This window comes from Pelodiscus sinensis, chromosome 21, assembly GCF_049634645.1.
Source record: "Pelodiscus sinensis isolate JC-2024 chromosome 21, ASM4963464v1, whole genome shotgun sequence".
NCBI classification, from domain to species: Eukaryota; Metazoa; Chordata; order Testudines; family Trionychidae; genus Pelodiscus; species Pelodiscus sinensis.
In genome coordinates, this window is record NC_134731.1 from 17,276,413 (window position 1) to 17,294,875 (window position 18,463).

General features: G+C 46.6%; 1 long non-coding RNA gene across 2 annotated transcripts; it reads left to right on the forward strand.

Moving 5' to 3' along the window:
- Positions 1-1,813: 1,813 nt before the first annotated feature.
- Positions 1,814-13,913, forward strand: LOC112545210 (uncharacterized). 2 transcript variants are annotated; one of them, XR_003088677.2, is made up of 3 exons: positions 2,140-2,805; positions 12,416-12,540; positions 13,121-13,913. It is a non-coding gene; the product is annotated as an uncharacterized LOC112545210 (long non-coding RNA). The 2 variants fall into 2 exon arrangements; XR_012897122.1 differs by lacking the exon at positions 12,416-12,540 and having other exon boundaries at positions 1,814-2,805.
- The last annotated feature ends 4,550 nt before the right edge of the window (positions 13,914-18,463 follow it).

Below are 18,463 nucleotides of genomic sequence, written 5' to 3' on the forward strand. Positions count from 1 at the left end.
GACCCTGAACTGAGGTTAAGGATGTCCGGAAGCAGTGCTGGCAGGGCATCAGATGAGGACTTAGAACGTGGAGCTGCTGTCTCAGGCTAGCCGAGGGCTGTGCTTAAAGGGACCCGACCCCCACCCCGGACAGACAGTTCTCAAGGGGTGCCCCGCTTGCAAAGCAGTCCTGGCTTGGATTGCCCGGAGTACCCACACTGGGCACATCACAGCACTCGGCCATCAGACCGGCTGCACTTGCCGCAGGCTGCCATCTGGGGAGAGGGGGCAATTGGGGGGCTGCAGGAGAGGTTCCACCCCCAGAAGCCTACAGAGCCAGCCCAGTCCTCCCCATCGGGGGCTCGTACCCCATTCCTCCCTCACCTCCTTCCACTTAGCCCTCCCTAGCCGCCCTTCCTGATGTACAAAATAAAGGACAATTGTGTTCAAAAATAGAATCTCTCTTTATTGAACAAAACTGGGGGAGACTGGGGAAAGGAGGTGGGAGAGGGGAAGAGAAAGGGTGGGAGAGGGGAGGGCAACTAAAATGATCAGAGGTTTGGAACAGGTCCCATATGAAGAGAGGCTAAAGAGACTGGGACTTTTCAGCTTAGAAAAGAGGAGATGGAGGGGGGATATGATAGAGGTCTATAAAAGCATGAGTGGGGTGGAGAGGGTGCATACAGAAAAGTTCTTCATTAGTTCCCATAAAGAAGGACTAGAGGACACCAAAGGAAAGGAATGGGTAGCAGGCTTCAAACTAGTAACAGAAAGTTGTTCTTCACAAAGCAAATAGTCAACCTGTGGAACTCCTTGCTGCAGGAGGCTGTGAAGGCTAGAACTAGAACAGAGTTTAAAGAGAAGTGAGATCAATTCATGGAGGTTGGGTCCATGGAGTGGTATTAGCCAGGGGGTAGGAGTGGTGTCCCTGCCCGAAGTTTGTGGAAGGCTGGAGAGGGATGGCACGAGACAAATGGCTTGGTCACTGTCTTTGGTCCATCCCCTCCAGGGTTCCTAGGGTTGGCCGCTGTCGGCAGACAGGCTACTGGGCTAGATGGACCTTTGGTCTGACCCAGTACGGCCATTCTAAGCTCAGGGCTCAGGGTCGGGGGTCACAGTGGACTACCTTGATTTTCATGCAAACCTGCTCCTGGGTGGCCAGGCTGGCAGCTCTCCTGCCCTAGACGGCTGCTTTCCTGTGCCTAGTGTGGAGGTCGTGGACGAGGTCCACGATGTCTGCACTGGACCAGGCGGGTGCCCGCCTCTTGCGATCCTGGGCAAGCTCCTGGGAGCCGCCAGCCTGGTCCCAGGAAGAGGGGGACGGCTGGGGGGCATCGGGTGGCTGGCTCAAGCCGTGCCAGGTGCAGGGTCTGCTGGCTGGGTGCTGGCAGGCTTGCACCTGGCACGGGCACTGTAGCCAGCCCGTGCCCCTTTAAGGGGTCCGGGGCCGGGAGGGGGGCAATAGAGTTTCCTTGGTGTTGGCCAGAGTGGCCACCAGGGAAAGCTGGGGAGGGCTAGCCTCCCACTAGTTCGAATTAAGGTGCTACACAGCCCTTAATTCGAACTAGTAAGTTCGAACTAGGCTTAGTCCTCGTGGAATGAGGTTTACCTAGTTCGAACTAGGCTTAGTCCTCGTAGAATGAGGTTTACCTAGTTCGAACTAAGCGCTCCGCTAGTTCGAATTAAGTTCGAACTAGCGGAGTGCTAGTGTAGCGCCTATCAAAGTTAATTCGAACTAACATCTGTTAGTTCGAATTAACTTTGTAGTGTAGACATACCCTTTCAGAGTTGCTGCTTCCCAGAGTATAGGTCCCCATCTGTAAGTATGGCCTATTCTCTTTGTTCCCAGATGTATACCTTTCCATGTAGCCATATGAAAACACATATTGTTTCCTTGCATGCAGTTTACTAAAGCCATATTCACAGTACCAGTTTTGTCAACAAAACATATATGTTGCTCTGGAGTGTGAAGCCCTCCCCCTAGGCAACATAAGTTCCCTTCTCCTCAACACAGACCCGACTTTCTCATGGCAAATCCCTCCATCTCTGCATGGAGTCCACTACCTTGTGGCAAACCCCTTCCCATATGTTAAATCCTGCCCAGATATTTTTGGGCTTTAACTGCTGGGAAATTCCTGGCCTGGGGATCATAACTGCTGTAACTAACCTGAAAAATGTAGAAGTGTAAAGAAAACATAAATAGTTAACTTCTTACCTGTTGGAAAGTTAGACACCTGGACTGGTTGTTGCCATGGATATAAATAGGGTTCTTTTTATATGACTAGCAATCTAAGACCAGTACAAGAGCCAATCGAAAAGCAGGACTTTGTTATCAACATTCCATTAGCTTTATAATGGAAGGTAATGACCAGGGCTCAGATCTTTAAATCCTAGGATTTGGTCCAATTTTTTTCACACAGAACAAATTTAGTTGTTTGTGACGGGCTCTCCGAGGCCCGCACTGAAACTGGGGGCAGCCTGGTCGGCCAACCGCCCAAGGAGTGGCAGCCGGCAAAGCTGCGAGGACATGGCCAGCGGGTTTTAGGACCGCGCCTCCATCAGGCGGCCGCAGCCCGCAGAAGTGGTGGCCCGCCGCACAGCCAGTGTACGCCTGAACAGAGGGACGTGGAGAGGGTGGAGCGACGCCCTGTGATGCCCGGCGGCGGGCCATTTAAATCGGGCCCAGGAGAGAGCCAGAGGCGGAGCGAGGAGCCGAGCCCTCACCTGGGCAGCCAAAGGGGCTCCCCCATGACCCTGCAGAGGAGTACTCCGTGGACCTTGGGAGGCAGTAGTCACGCCAGGTCTGAGCAGGAAGGCAGAGCGGCGGTAAGACCCGGGGAACCCCCCTGCGAACCTGGGAAGCCAGAGGGGGTTAGGAAGGAGCCTGGGGCAGAGCGCTTTTGGCGCCCATGGGCTGGCGAGCTTCGGGTTGGATCCCCGTCAGCTGGGTAGGGGTGAACACCCCCACCCTTAGGGCCCCGGGTTGGGACCCAGTGGAGAGGGAGGGCCTGGGTCCCCCTAAACCTCCTCCTCCCTCAGCGTGTGAAGCCAGGACCTACGGCGGCCCGCTCTTTCGATGGCCCCACAGGCCGTTACTGACGACCTTGGACCTGCATAGGACTCTGACTGGAGGGCCAAGGCCCCCTTGAGGTACTTCTGCCCCATGTACTGAACAGGCAATGGGCTCGCAGGGCCCTGTCCTCGGACTGGAGTGCGAGGGCTCATGCCCATAAAGCCGCCTCTTGGGGGAAACTGAGACAGGCAGGGGGCTCGCACCCAGGAACCTGTTGTATTTATGATACAGTGCTGGGGAGATTATCAGACCAAAAGTTCACCCTTTCCACATCTTCTGGGAATCCTTAAATGGATAATTTTTTGGTCTGAAATTAAAGACTTGGTGCAAGACTTATTTCAGAGTTACATTCCAATGAATCCAATCTTCTTGGTATTGAGAAAATGTCAGGAATTACACTATATCAAATAAAGGGAAGATGTTTGGAATTTTCATAACTACTGTGAACAAATGTATCTTTTTTCTGTGGCTGCTAATAAGGTACTGAGTCTGGGCATTAATAGGAACAAGATAAGAGAACTAGACTGGATTACCAAAACCAAGCATGTGCATGGAATTATAATTTGAAGAAAGGTAGAATAATGGTGGTCAAAAAAGGGATCAAACAGCTGTATAATAAGCCTATTCAGCTCAGTGTTACTTATTTGCATATATATAGCACTTATTTGCCAAGAGGGTTTATTCTGATAGGGTGTAGAAAGGAAAGTCTATTTCAGCTCTAATAGGAGAGTCACAGCTAGAATGGTGTGTAGACATTCACTTTGAAAGGGATTTGTAATTTTTTTTGTGGGAAAAGTGATTTCCAAGATATTGTCAGGCTCTGAGGTTAGACAATGTGTATGTTTGAATGACCCTCCATTCATTTTTTCCCATGGTTATATCTGTTTGGGTGAAATCACCTCTGAGTAGAAGGCTATGTGTCACTTAAGTTCCACTAGAAACCTGTCTTAAATGGGATTCATGAAGTCTAGAAGTTTGCTACTCCTCTGCAAGGGGCAAATATAATCTGTTGAGGACTCATAGACAAAGTTCACTTTCATTCAGTTCATGTGCAATCACACAGATAGCCAGTGGGTTCTCTGGGACCAAAAGCGGGACTAGGCCTTGGTTTAAGGTGCAACAAAGCTCTCATGAGAAAAAATTTCCTCTGCTAATGCACAGGTTATAACAATTATTATGGTTCGATCCATTGCCCAATCATGCCAATGAAAAGAATCCTGTTAACTGCAATGGGTTTTTGATCAGGCAGATTACAAAATTGAATAAAAGTTTGGAGTTTAACTCCGTTAGACTTCAGCACTCACTAACAGGCAGCTTCGGCCGCCCTTTTCCAGCAATACAGTGTCCAACTCTTTCTTCTGATGCAGCAATGGAATTCCAATTTCAAGGAAATTACCGCTTCCACTACTGGTGTCATGGTATCATTTAAAAAAAAAAAAACCCTAAATATCAAGGCCATAAGATTGAGATACCTCTCAAAATACAACACAGGAAATTTTAGAGACTTTGTTTTGTTTTTGTAATGATTCACAGGCAAAACTGAACCCTAAATGAACAAGGCCTTTGAAAACCCATGTTTAAAGAAAATAAGTAATTTTAACAGAAAGGGAGCACTGTGTTTTCCAAAACTCCCCCAGGCTTAGTGTTGCCAGATACTTTCACAAAAAATCCTGATCATGGAGGGAGAAAAATTGGTTAAACAAAAAAACGGGGGACCAAACTTGTTGAGCAAAAAAACCAACCACGCCCACGCTCCCCCCGGGAATAACAGAAAATTTCAGACATATTTTTTACCAGACAAGGGCACAAATGGACTCTCCGGGTGAAAACTGGACACCTGGCAACCCTACCCAGGCTCCATCCTAAATAGAGTATGTGGGCAGAGTGATATACACATACTGAATATGATACTGAAATGTTAAAAGGAAGCATTGTTAAATCACAGGGTTAAAAGCTTTGATAGCTGTATTTTAATAATTTGTACTTAAGGATAGTGAATGAGTTTAGATAAGGTAACACTTAGACCAGGGCCTTGCTGACATAAGTAGTTTTGCCATTTGGTATTTTACATAGAATTGCTGATTGGTTTAAAATGACTTTTTGCAGTCAGCAATAATGTCACATGCTCTGCTGGAAGTCTGAGGTAAAAATACACAAACCTGTAAAAAGAAGTCTCTTTTCTGGGAAGACCAGTAACAGGGTGACACAAAACATAAGGACTTAAAAACTGCACAAAAGACAAGAAAAGTGTAAATGGAAGCTTGCATGTGTGTAATATATGGGTTGCATAAAACCCAAGTTTGATGTGCCAAAAACTGATTGGAGACAAGTTAAGGAATATGGATTGTGGAAATTCATAAAAATCCAAGCAAATAAGGCTCAAAGCAGAGAAACATTGGACCAAAACTTGAAGGATGAGTCTGAAGAATCAGGCACCACCTCATCCTATCTCTAGCTGCCTCCCAACCCCCACCCTAGCTCCTTGTTCCGGTTTATTTGCCCTGCGAGTCCCTGTTCCTCCCCACTACTCACCCCTGACCCTGATCATATCAGGTTTCTTTCTCCCACCTTTCCCCCCTGCACTGATTCCTAGAACCAACCTTGTTGTCCAGCCAATTGTAGTTTCCTCCCTCTTCTCAGCTCCTCATCTGATTTCAGGGTCCCCTCCTCCCAAACAACTGCCCTCACCTCCAGTTTCCACTTCCAACTCTGGCTCCCAATCTCTTTGTCTATTCATTGCTACAAATGATGTCCTGTCTGTCAGGAAAGCTCACAATCTTATAATGCCCAACCACTCAAACTCCTAATCACCATTTCTCTCCCCTCACTAGACTCATCAATCTACTGTCTTTTGTCCTCTCTGCATTCAAATCATATTGCTTCCTCTTTCTTGCTGCATTGGTGCCAGAAGGGGGATCACTGAGATCATGGAAGACATTGGCTCTCAATTCTCTGTTCCAGAGCTGGCCCAGCCTTGGTTCTAAGCAGCTGGGAGCAGTCATTGTAGGGTGTGTTTAAGGTTAGTTTCCATTGCAGAGTAAGTCTATTTGAGTCCTGGGGCTGGAGCAAACTCAATTGGTCTGTCGGGAGGAATGGCACCTGTGCAGCTTGGTTAGTACCATGAGTTGTAATGGGCTGGAGGATGCTCAATGAGGATGGAATTTTCTGAGATTTTAGCTGTTAAGTTCTCTACTGAGAATGTATGAACTGTAACTATAACTTGATCAAATCTAAGTGAAAGATCACAGGGACAACAAAAGATACACCCCCAGCATAAAGGCCACCCTCCTGCTACTTTTCAATCCCCTGCTCCTAAATTTAGGGGTGCTAGAGCTGTTCAGAGAAAAGGCCTTGAGAATACTTTAACAAAAATGAAACAAGATATTTTCCTTTGCTTCATTTTCAGAAACACATGAACCATTTTGGCTGAAATTTCCCCAAAACAATTAGTTTGAGGCAGATACCCAGCATCAAAAATTTCAGCTCCAAGGATTAAAATTTGGCAAAAGTGATAAGCAACTGAAAACAGGGTCTTATAATGGTAAAATGTTGGGCAACCCGAAAGATAGTGCTGCCATCCCAACCTATAATAATGTCATCTCAGTCATCGTCTTTGCTGCATTGCTGGTCAGTCGTCTCCATAATGGTGTGCTTCCTTAGGATGTGTTTTATAGTGGCAGAGGTATGGTAAGCTAAACATGGCTAATTTATGATTATACATTGTCAATGTTATTTTTTAAACATCAGAGTGTAATGAAAATCAGCTATAAAAAAACTATGGCAAAGTGCCTGAAATAAATACAATAGAGACAGCTGTGTGCTGAAATAACTTTATTTAAAACAAAATTAAAAAGAATCTCCATCCTGATCATTTGGTTGTTTATTTGGAGAACTCCAGACTGCCTGAGCTGTCTCTTTAAGAAAAGAATACTGTAGCTTCCTTGGAAGCCCTGTGTGCTTCACTTATGATAAATTGGACATTTTGCTAACTCACATCATGCCAGGCTATGGAAGTTGCTGGACCAGAGTGTGCCAGACTAGAGAGGTTCAACTTTCTGCCTTCAGCTGTATGTAGCTACACTGGCTGACTGGAAAAAAAAGATAATTGTTTTGAGCCAGTCCCCAGGAACAAGACCAATATTGAGATCCTGTTTAGCCTGAAAGAAAATGTTTAGCATGCCCATTGGTCAGTGCGCCTTTGGATCAAAGATAACAATTTCCAGCATAAAACTCAGACAGAGGACTTATAGCTACAATTTCTCCTTGAAACTCATAGACTCATAGACTTTAAGGTCAGAAGGGACCATTATGATCATCTAGTCTGACCCCCTGCACAGAGCAGGCCACAAATTCTCACCCACCCCTCCTAGAATAATCCTCTCACCTATATCTCAGATATTGAAGCCTTCAAATACTTTGAAGATCACAAGATGCAGAGAATCCTCCAGCTGTGATCTGTACCCCATGCTACAGAGGAAGGTGAAAAACCTCCAGGGCCTCTGCCAATCTACCCTGGAGGAAAATTCCTTCCCGACCCCAAATATGGCGATCAGCTAAACCCTGAGCATGTGGGCAAGACTCATCAGCCAGACACCCAGAAACTAAATGGGAATAAAAAAGACAAGGTGAACATTCTGCCTTCAGCTGTATGTAGCTACACTGGCTGACTGGAAAAAAAAAGATAATTGTTTTGAGCCAGTCCCCGGGAATGAGTCCCATATTGGGATTCTCTGAAAGTGTCAACCAAATAGTTAATAGAGCTTTTTGTGAAACCAGTCACAAACTAAATTAAGAGGTTATTAAGAAATGGGCAACATGAGTGGATGAATTCAATGTTGACATGCAGTATCTGGAAGGGATGTGAACTATTTATACACCCTTTTTAAGGGGTCCTTAAAAGCTCAGTGGGAGATAGGGGTCTCATTGTAAGCAGTTCACTGGAGACTTTTGCTCAGTGTGCAGTAGTGTATTGTTTTTAAAAGCAAATCACTTAGAATGCATACTAAAAGGAGATTAAATGTTACCATGCTGCTGTATAAAGCAATTGTAGGCCACTTTGACTAGAGCTAAAGTAGCTTTCCCTCTCTATCAAAAGACAGAAAGGGGACTCAGATGTGGCTGAGTGATTAAAAGACCAGAATCCATTAAATACTGAACATTGGGACTAGTCTTGGAGAGGAGATAAGTAGAGGAAACATGGGAAAGGTATACAAAATGAATAGCTAGAAGTTTCTAATCTACCTTCCTGTATTCTTTAGAAAGGGTAACAAGCTGTTGAAATCAGAGTGGCAAATTTAAAACTGAAAGGAAAATTTTCACACAGTGCTCAGTTGGCCTGTGGAACTCATTGCCACAAGATGTCACTGTGGCCAAGAGCTTAGCAGGATTTGGAAAATGTGGATGATGGGTTTTATCAATCCCAACATATCAAAAGGTAAAGATTAAAATCCCTTCCAGGACTCCGGGTTTCTCTCATAACTGTCTCTTGCAACCTCCTCTGAAGTGTCTAGTGCTGGCTGCTGCCTGATAGCTGGCAGTGCAGCAAATTAAAAGGACTGAAGAGCAGAGCTACAAACCTTTCCTGTAAGTCTGAGACCCCTGTTTTTGAGTTGGCTTCTCTGCAGTCTTGGAACTCATTTTCCTCCTTGAAAACTTCACTCTAGTCATAATACAATATGACAGATTTTTTAGGCGAGGATCCTAATATTTCAGTTCAGCCCCTCCCCTCCCCGAACATTGAAGTACCCTGATGCTCAAATAAGCAAAAAGCAAGTTTATTTTAGCTTCCAGTGACAGCTGGTTGCATTCTAAAGGCGCTGCTCTCTTTTTTATCACTGGAAATTGAACAAGTAGTGGCTGGTCTCCTTCTGGGTATAGACAATAAGCACAAACTCCTCCTAGCAAACATAGTGTCTTTGGAAAAGGAACCTGATGTTGAGACTCATGAAATGATATAGTGTATTGTTGGGGGTTTCTTTGCCCCATTACTAACAGTCGGCTTTCTTTCCTGAACACGCATACTGTTCACATTAATCTGTGTAAAAATAAAAGAAAATGGATAGACCTGAAGGCTGCTCCCTGCATTACAGGAAACAAGCCAGGGGGTAGATATTGTCTTGAATGCTACAAAAGAGGGTAACTGCATAATCAGTGTCTTGCTCATCTGAATTAAATCTGAATGTCAGTGTAATTTCTTGGCAAGCCATTCTGATGACGTTTTTACTAATCTCAGAAAATGATACCATACTGGGAATCCTATTTCCATTTAGTATTCTGCCCTTGACCATCAATGCTTGATCTATTATTTTTCAAATCATGTTAGTGGTGCCTTTAACTCCTTTCCAATGTCTTGATGCAGGAGTTACCATACAGCTTTAGCCTTCTCAGACCATACTATGTTGCTTCATGACTAAATCATTGGGTTATTCTAGCAGACATGGTTCTCCCATTTCATTTTAATATCTTAGAGTTACAGGGTCTCATAACTTTGATCTATTCACTTCCCATTCTTTTATAGCTGCCTATAAAATGTCTGATCCTTAAATCTGACTACTATGTCCCCAGGATGACTATTCTTAATGTGTAAAATATTGCTACTTTCCATCAAAGATCTAGCAATAGAATAGAACTATATAGGACCAATAAAATAACGTGCCTGTGAATCAACTTCAAAACACTCTTTAACTTCAACTGTAGCTAAATCTGTCCCAAGTCCTGGAGAAACTAAAAAAAACCCCAATCTCTAACTAGAACAACTTTTCCTAATTCAGGAGGGGGAACATGAATTTCACTCTACTATGCAGGATAGTGTATGTAAGAAGCCATCCAAAAGGAAGTTTCCCAGGTAAAACTAGAGGGTTTTTTTCAAGTAGCTATCACAAACATTTGGCAGAAGACTGACTTGAGCTGTCATTGTGCTAGGTCTTGCAAATACTGCATTGCACAGAATATAATTTGCATTATGGCAAGGGAGTAGAAAACCTGTATTTAAAGTAGATCTGTGCCCCATTATAGAGGACTTCAAGCCACTTCTGGCTTTTCTTTTTAAAGGCCCATGAGTGTCCCAAAAACTCAACATATGTAACCCGAGGAAACAACCAGTTTGGGGCTGAAGATAAGCTTTCAATGGCTTCACTTCACAAACTTGGAAAGTCAATGCTAGTATTTGCGTTGACTGCGGCAGGTGATAAAGGCTTATAAAATAAAAACAGCAGAGGAGCCAGGCCTGGACAGAATGGCCTGGAGGTGCGCTGCTCCTATAAAACAGGGATACTAGCCAGGCATACCAGCAGGAGATGCCAGCAAGTGTTGCATGGCTCAACGATTGCCAAGCACTTGACCATGAGATGGCACCCAAGTGTTGAGCATTCATAGATGGTTCTGTCTCAAAAGGAGGGACATAAAACTAATTGAAATGCCCGTATGACCTACCCCATCTTTAAAGGTAAGATAGCTTTTTGTATTTTTATGCCCAGTAGTGAATTACCAAAAAGAGGGCTCACATTCATCTCTTCCAAAAGGCAAAAGGCTGTTCCCAACAGCCTTCCCTGGCCATGTCCTGCATCTGGTGGCTGATATCTGACAAGATGATTGCTGCGTGCTTAAGGCCTATATTGAAAAGTGCCAGAAGCAGAGCAAGCTGTGCTGTTGCCATCCCTTGGTATTCACTTCCTGGCACAGCTTGAACAAGTACACTGCAAGGAGACGGGATGGATACATTTGCATGATGTGCAGCAGCGTGTGCTGGAAATGCGAACTGTTTCACCATTGATGGGGACATGTCCCATGTCAACAATGGTGAAGGGAGCTAATTGCTAACGCATGCAGTGAGGCAATGCCTTTAACAATCGCCATCCCTTGCTTACACGAGTGGTTGGGTCCCTAGACAGTTAAACGGAGCAATAAAGGTTCAGTGATTATCCATTGGGGAGACTTCTCACTGATTCATTCTGTCGAACAGATGAGATGCATTCAGACTCCTTTTACATGCAGCCTTCACTGAATGCATCACCAGGTCGCTTGCATTCCTAACAGGAATGAGCAAAGAGCCTCTGGACACTTTCTCTGCTAGGCAGGTGCATCTGGTGCTAGTAACAACCCCTTATCTTGCTCAGATCCAAGAAATGACAATGATTCTGTTTCTTATTACAAGGTGGCAGCTCTTGCACTCAGCACAGCACATTCCTGAGCTTGTGGGACCTCTTTTCTTTAAAAGGGGGCCAGGGTCAACTCATGATGAGCCCCATTAGACTATCCCCAGGCAACTCTAATACCAGAGTTGAGGAACCATCTGACATTTTGCTTCTTGGGAGGGTAACATTTCTGGAGTAAGTTCTGTTCTAGACAGCTTCATTCCCAGACAGATAGTGCAACTCTATAATAAAGATATTAAGAGTCTAATGTACTGTGAATGTAGCCAAAATTAGCTGCAAACAAATGGCAAAGGGTTAATTTAGGGCTGTCAAGCGATTAAAGAAAAGATCGTTAATCATGTGATTATTTGCACTCTTAAACAATAATAGAATATCATTTATTTAAATATTTGTGGTGTTTTCTACATTTTCAAATATTGGTTTCAGTTACAACATAGAATTCTAAGTGTTACAGTGCTTACTTTCTATTTTTGATTACAAATGCCTGCACTGTAAAAATATTTTTTAGTTCACATAATACAAGAATTGTAGTGCAATCTCTTTATCATGAAAGCTGAACTTACAAATCTAGAATGATGAACAAAAAACTGTCTTCCAAACCAAAGCAATATAAAACATGAGAGCTTATAAGTCTACTCAGTCCTGAAAGTGAGGGCATGTATTCGCATGGAATTATTGTAATGGGCATTGCAAGATATTTGTGCTAGATCTGCTAAAGATTCATGTGTCCCTTCATGCTACAACCACAGTGCAGAGGACATGTCTGTGCTGAGGGCAGGTTCTGCTCAAAAACTATTCAAGGCAGAATGGATTGACACATGTTCAATTTCATCTGAGTCTGATGCCACTAGCAGAACGCTGATTTTCTTTTCTTTTTTTTCGTGTTCGGGTTCTGAGGTTTCTACATTAGAGTGTTGCTCTTTTAAAGCTTCTGGAAGCTTGCTCTACACCTCATCCTGCTCAAATTTTGGATGGCATTTCACATTCTTTAACCTTGCACCAAGAGCTGTTGCTATCTTTAGACATCTTGTACAGGTACCTTCTTTGTGTTCTGTCAAATCTGTAGGGAAAGGAGTCTTTAAATGAGCCACAGATCATCATCTGAGACTGCTATATCATAAACTACATGTGGGTAAAACAGAAAATATGCAATTTCCCCTTAAGGAGTTCAGCCACAAATTGAATTAACAAATTTTTTTTAAACAATCAGCATTAGCATGGAAGCATCTCCTCTGCAATGGTGGCCAAAGCATGAAGGGGCCAAGAAAGAAGAGGAACAAGCTTGCACATCTGCTCCCAGATGGTGGGGATGGCTCTTTGACTGACAGCCCTTGGGTGAGGACAGGTGGCATGTTCGATTGTAACTATGGTGTTAGGAGCATAATCAGTGTAACTGAGCCAGGTATAAATGTTTCAGCCTCTCTAGGATTAGAAAATCCTGTCTCGGAAACAGCAAAATCAAGAGGATGAAAGCACACTCGAGGCAGGTGAATAGATCAAGGGAAAGATTAAAGGGAGCAAAGGGAGCAAATAGGTGTGTGTGTGTGTGTGTGTGTGTGTGTGTGTGTGTGTGTGTGTAATAGCCGGGGCGCCAGAGGTAATGCAGCACTGAAACACAGGTCTCTCCAACGGATGAATCAGCAGGAAGCACTTCAGTGTTTGAGTAGATGCTAAATTATGGCAAAATAATTAACAGACCCCTCTAGCACCAGCCTGCTTTCCAGTTTCAAAGCTGACGATTTCACACTAGAGCAGAAGGCGCAGGCTAAAGGCAGTTGTAGTTGCTCAACCAATACAGGTTTCATTTGTACAAAGATGAATGTGAATACATAGGCACCGTATCTGCTGCGCAGGGAGGGAGTGGGCATTTGTTCAGAAAAGCTTGTTTTTTCTCTCTCTTCTCACCTATCTCCAGATCCATCTCCTGGCACATCTGTATGCATGCTGTGGGGTCTTCTTGTAACCAGAGCTGCTGGAGCTGGGATGTGGACTCCTGCTACATGACAGGGCCAGGAAATAAAGATCAATGTCCTACCTCAGAGAAAGCTGTACAGAACGTTGGAAAGTTGGCAGGTCCCTATGGCACATGATATTATTAAACACATAACATAGTTAGATGAACAGGGACAGCGCTCCAACATTAACCAACCCTCTGCCTTCTGAGGTACAGTCCAGACTTGAGAGTAGCTGTCGCCCCTGCCCTGTAAATGAAGGTGCCATCTACACTGCTGTGCTGCTGTAGCCTCCAGCTGGGACTGCTCGCAACAGCTGCCAGAGTGGAAGTTACTTCCGGCTCTGTCTGTGGGAGAGTTACCTTGTCCAGGGACTTGACACCATGTCCAGGGAGCACATCCCTTTACCAGGCCCTGCTGCCACTTCCCAAACAGCACCGCCCGCCCTGGCTCAGGGACAGCTAGTATTGCCCCGCTAATATGCCCCATCTGCTTCGTGGGGCATGGTAATCGGCTCACAATCGTAAATGAAAGTTGCCAAACTGGGGGAAAGCAGGGCCTGCTTCTGCACCTTGCCAAGCAGCATTCGTTGCCATTTTCCTGTTGGTGATAGGCAGGAGCAGGAGTGAGGGGGGTTGGTACCAAAGTTTGCTTCATTATCCCCGAGGTGCCATAGCTATTTGGTCCCTGGGCTGCTCAGGACGATAGAGGCGCTTGTGGAATCGTGCATGTAATAAACTGGCTCCTGCCTTTGGAGGCTCGGTGCATCTGTTGTGCTGGGGAAGTGAGCCGTTGCTCTGAGCAAGAGGCATGTCACTCGCTGATTTCCCTGCTGCTGATTCCTGCCAAGCAGTGCTGGGTGCAAAGTCCTGGCCGTCGGCAGGGATCTTCCAGATCTCTTGGATTTACTTGGAGAATGGCGCCTGTTCCAAAATATTTATAAGGAAACGCTAATCAGCTTGAGTGCAAGCAGCGGCTGGGTGGCAACACAGCTCATCAGGCTCTCTGCTGCTTTATACCATGGGTAAAATGTCCCCCCTTGGAATAGTCTACATCTACCCCCCAAAGCTTTAAACTATTGCACAAAGAGCACAGAAACAGAAAACCAGCCCCGTGGTTCTTGCTTTAGCCCAGGGGTGGGAAACCTAAGGCCTGGGGGCTGGATGCAGCCCCCAGCTTCCCTGGATCCCTCCCTCAAGGCTTGGAGCTCCCCTTCCAGCACTTGGGAGCCCATGGTGGTGCTCCAGTCTCCTCTACTCCCCCCCCCCATGAGTCTGGAGCACACAAAATCTACTGGCCTGGGCCCCCCTAGGCTCTGGTGTATGAGGAGAATGTGGGGGAGGGCCTTTCTCCTTCTCAATTGGGGGCCACGGCAGTGAGGGTTTGTATTTTGTTTGTTTCCATTTCGCTTGTGTGTGGCCACTGACAGATTTTTCTGTGGGTCAGCGGCCCCCGACCCAGAAAAGGTTCCCATCCCTGCTAGCGGGTGTCACAGGGATATGCTGGGGTATGCTGGTCCTGGAACAGCAATGGCCACCTCCCAGTCTCGCCCCCTTGTGGCCTGGCGTGTCTCTGTGGTGCCTTGCCTGAATTTCCCATTCGGCTCAGGTTCCTGGCAATAATCCTCACAGCTCCCATCCAGTGACCCCCTCCTGAGCGTATTGACACAACCGTTCTCGGGATAAACACTTCCCGCCCTCTAGCTGGAATCCTTTCACGAGCCTCTGCCTCCTTCGCCCAGCCCTCCGCTGCTCTCCTGTCCTCAGGTCCCCGCAGGAGCTTTGTCACTTCATGTGGCCCAACCTTCCCGTACATCCATCCTTCCTGGTGGACAATGCCAGGAATCGGGACTGCCCAGGCCTGAGTCAGGCTGGATCTAATTTCCTATTACCTACCTGGGGAGGTGTACTGGTCTTACCACTGGTGGGGGACACCCTAGAAGGGGACAGCCACCTTGTGTTCCATCCCCCTGGCTGCTGGCCCACTCCTACCCAAGCACGATACAATCCAGACTACTCTCTTGCCTGCTTTGCCTCTATGCTCCTTGTCTGTTATTAGATACAGAACATTCTCGGCCTCCCTGGGCTCCATATAACCTGGAATAAACCTTTTTGGGCCTCTGCTGGTCGACAATGTCTATCCAGGACACTGTCGTGTTCTCCTCCTTCTTCTGGAGAACCTTTGTGGGAGCCTTCACATCTCTTGCAGTTCCTTCTCCACAGCCCACTCCAGGCTCTTGCCACCTCCTCACAGATTTCCCTCACCTTTTTCCCACTGAGCTGTTTAGGGGACGAGCTGTCCCTCATTAAAACTGATGGTGTGGTGACTAATTAGGTAGGCTGAACCTTTCTCTATGTGGGACCTGCCAGCTTGTGACCCTCATTTTTTTTTAACTTTATTGACTAGTTTGAAATACAAAGTATGAATTTAAAAACTTGAATCTGTTGAATCTACCTACATATTTATTGGCATTGTGTCCACTTGCTTCTCACACATTACACGCTTGCAGCTAGCATAGAATAATTTGTCTCATCCATATTATTCTCCATAAAATTACATGGGGGAGAAATAGGAAACTCAAACATGCTTAGTCAAATAGCTGTACTTAGGCAAACCATCCAACAGCTGTACTTAAAGAAATTGTGCTGGAAACGCTCTGCAATGAGGCACTTACCGCTTCCTTGCAAAATTTCTCTAACCCTGCATAAAACTTCAGCAGGAGCTCCAGTGACTCAGAATACAAAACACTCTAGTCTTCTGTTCAGAAACCTCTCGCTTCAGCCAGTAAAACAGTGATGGAAACTTTCTGCTGGGTGAAGGCTCAAAGACTGTGGAATGATTTGTCAAAGGCCACATTCCCGCTGCATAATGTCTGGGCTGCTGAACACCAACCCATATTCTCTTGTGCTTACATTTTCTGTAGCAATCTCCTTTCATCCCCAGAAGTCCAAAAATCGCTTAACTATAAGAATTACTTCATCCAGTATTGGAATGCAGCCACCTCTGTGGAGAAATATGGTAACTGTTTACAGAAGAGTTTCTTACATAACTAGCCAATTAGCCCGTCATAAGACAGGATTTTCAGGTCTCCTCCACGTCGGTCTTCTCTCCGTAGCCTCCGGTCTCTCGCTCCATCTCTCTCTCTGCTCCTCATACTGCCTTCCCCCCGCCCCCCCGCAGCTCTCCTCCGCCTCCTGCCTCTCTGTTTCTCTCTTTCTCTTCTCCTCCCCCTCCTGCCTCTCACTCGGGGGACCGCGGAGCCTAAACGGCCGTTTTGGGCTCTGCGCGCCCCGTGCTGCATAGGAGCGCAGAGCCCAAATGGTCACTTACGCCATTTGCTCCCACATGGCGGCCTGGCTGAGCGGCGCAGAAGTCAGCCGAGCACCACGACTGATGTTCACGGCCAGGGGGCGGGGCCTGGAGCTGCTGTCATGCCGCACTTCATCGCTCTGCCCCCCTTCATCTCCCGCCGTGGTGCTCATCTGACTTCTGCGCCACTCTGCCGGGCTGCCACGGGGGAGCAAGTGGCGCAAGCGGCTGTTTGGGCTTCCCCACAGCATCCTGGCTAAGCGGCGCAGAAGTCAGCTGAGCACCATGGCGGGAGGCGAAGGAGGGTGTGAAGGGGGGCGGGGCCCGGCCGTGTACGTCACCGCCCCGCCCCCCTTCATCTCCCACCGTGGCGCTTGGCTGACTTCTGCGCCGCTCAGCCAGGCCACTGCAGGGGAGCAAGTGGTGCAAGCGGCTGTTTGGGCCCAACGCTCCTCATGCAGCACCCCCTTGCTCCGCTTGCTCCCCCATGGCGCCCCAGCTGAGTGGTGCAGAAGTCAGCCAAGCGCCATGGCAGGAGGTGAAGGATGTGACTCAGGCAACAGTGCCTCCCAGAGGGAACAGCCAGGGAGGCAACAGCGCCGCCCAGAGGGAACAGCTAGCATTTCAGCGTTACAGAGTCACAGACAAGGGGGGCGGGGAGGTGACGTTCACAGCCCGGGGGCGGGGCCTGGAGCCACTGTCACGCCGCACGTCACCGCCCTGCTCCCCTTCCCCTCCCGCCGTGGCATTCGGCTGACTTCTGCGCCGCTCAGCCGGGCCGCCGTGGGGGAGTAAGCGGAGCAAACGGACGTTTGGGCCCCGCACTCCCCATGCAGCACGGGCCACCCAGAGGGAACAGCCAGCATTTCAGCATTACAGACTCTCAGACACTGGGCTACTGTATATATGATAATGTCTCGGAGGCAGAGCTGCGTTAGTCCATAACTTTAAAAATAACGAGTAGTCCTGTGGTACCTTAGCCCTCATCTGCACTAGGACTTTTTCAAAATAACCCCCCTTAAGTTGGATTTATAAGCAGAGCGTCTACCCTACCAACCCCGTTATTTCAAAATAACAGGCTGCTTAATTAGAAATCTCTGCTCCTGCTTTTCATCAGGAAGAACACTAATTCTGAAATAGTTATTTTGAAATAATAATACATCAGTCAGAGATGGTCTAGACGGTACTGGGTCCTGCCGTCAGGGCAGGGGACTGGACTTGATGACCTCTTGAGGTCCCTTCCAGTTCTAGTGTTCTATGATTCTATGATAACAGTAGGATGGATGCTCCAGTGCAGCTATTTTGAAATAACTACTCTCTAGAGTAATTCGAACTAATTACTCCCCAGTGCTTCCTGGGGTTCTAAGTCTGAGGTAGTGTGTCCACATTAAGGGAGCCTGCCTCGGACTAATATGGATGCTTCCCCATAGCGAGGACACACTATTTTGAGTTTGTAAATTTTGGAGTTAAGTCAATTGAAGTAATTTTGAAATAGTTTCCTAGAGCAGACATGCCCTTAGAGACTGACAAAAATATATCTCATATCATGAGGTTTTGTGGGCAAAACCCACTTCCTTAGATAAGCTGGAGGGGGAAATAATAAGTAATAATAATATGTAATAAAGGACTACAGAAGGACATTGGCATTATTGATGGACAATATGTGGGATTTTGAGCAAATTTAGGGTCTGAGTTCAGAGGGACACCTCACACTATGTGCAGGCATGTACTTTGAGTGCAAAATTTCTCTAGCTGGCAAGCTAATGATCTGCCAAACTTCAAGGGCCTGTCACCCAAGCCCCTTGGCACTGTGTGATGCTGCTGCAAAGCATATTGAATACCCCTAGAAACGGACTGTACTCTCTGCCATATTCTTTGAAAGCAAACAACTCCAGGTACTTTGGGGCCAATAGTCCACTCACATAGGAAAAGGCCAAAGAAAAAGTCTTGGACCAATCCCAAAAGGTGGCAAAAACTGGGTTCAGCTTGACTTTTTT